Raw genomic sequence first — 1388 nt, forward strand, 5'->3', positions numbered from 1 at the left:
CTACATGGATAGGACCAGCATGCTTCCGCGGCACGACTCTGCAATCTTACTACGTTTATTTATTTATTTATTTTTTGTATTTTATTTATGTATTCCTTTTGAGACAGAGTCTCACTCTGTCGCCCAGGCTGAAGTGCAGTGGCAAGATCTTGGCTCACTGCAACCTCCAGCTCTTGGGTTCAAGTAATTCTCCTGTCTCAGCCTCCCGAGTAGCTGGGACTATAGGCACACATCAAAACTCCTGGCTAATTTTTGTATTTTTAGTAGAGATCGGGTTTCGCCATATTGGTGAGGGTGGTCTTGAACTCCTGACCTCAGGTGATGGACCTGTCTTAGCCTCCCAAAGTGCTAGGATTACAGGTGTACATTTATTTATTTATTTGAGACAATATTGCTCTGTATTTATTAATTTATTTATTTGAGATGAAGTCTAGCTCCATCGCCCAGGCTAGAGTGCAGTGGTGCAATCTCGGCTCACTGCAACCTCGGCCTTCCGGATTCCAGCAATTCTCCTGCCTGTGTTCTAGATAGCTGGAACTACAGGTGCCTGCCACCATGCCTCGCTAATTTTTGTATTTTTAGTATAGACAATGTTTCACTGTCTTGGCCAGACTGGTCTCGGACTCCTGACCTCATGAACCACCTGCCTCTGCCTCCCAAAGTGTTGGGATTACAGGCCTAAGGCACCGTGCCTCGGCCACATTTATTTATTTAATTTTTTAGAGACAGGGTCTTGCTCTGTCGCCCAGGCTGGGGTGCAGTGGCGCCATCTCAGCTCACTACAGCCTCCGCCTCCAAGGTTGAAGTGATTCTCATGCCCCAGCCTCCTGAGTAATTGGGAATACAGGTACACACCACCACGCAGGGATAATTTTTTCTGGCTTTTTGTAGAGACACGGTTTCACCATGTTGGCCAGGCTCGTCTCAAACTCCTGACCTTAGGTGATCTGCCTGTCTCGTCCTCTCAAAATACTGGGATTACAGGAGTGAGCCACCATGCCCAGCCTCTCACTACATTTAAATGATGCGGTGGCTCACACTTGTAATTCTAGCACTTTGGGAGGCCAAGGAAGGTGGATCACCTGAGGTCAGGATTTCGACATGAGCCTGTCCAATATGGGGAAAACCCAGCTCTAGTAAAACTAGCTCTGTGGCTGAGCTGGGTGCGTTGCCTCACACCTGTAATCCCAACCCTTTGAGAGGCCAAGGTGGGAGGATTGCTTGAGGCCGGGAATTTTGAGAATAGTCTGGACAAGATAGCCAGACCCCATGTCTACAAAATAATAATAATAAAAAAAAAAACAGGTGCAATGGCACACAGCTCTAGTCCAAGCTACTTGGCAGGCTGAGGCAGGAGGGTCCCTTGAGTCCTGGGATTGGAGGCTGCA

This window comes from Colobus angolensis, unplaced genomic scaffold (assembly GCF_000951035.1).
Source record: "Colobus angolensis palliatus isolate OR3802 unplaced genomic scaffold, Cang.pa_1.0 Scaffold415, whole genome shotgun sequence".
Taxonomy (NCBI): domain Eukaryota; kingdom Metazoa; phylum Chordata; class Mammalia; order Primates; family Cercopithecidae; genus Colobus; species Colobus angolensis.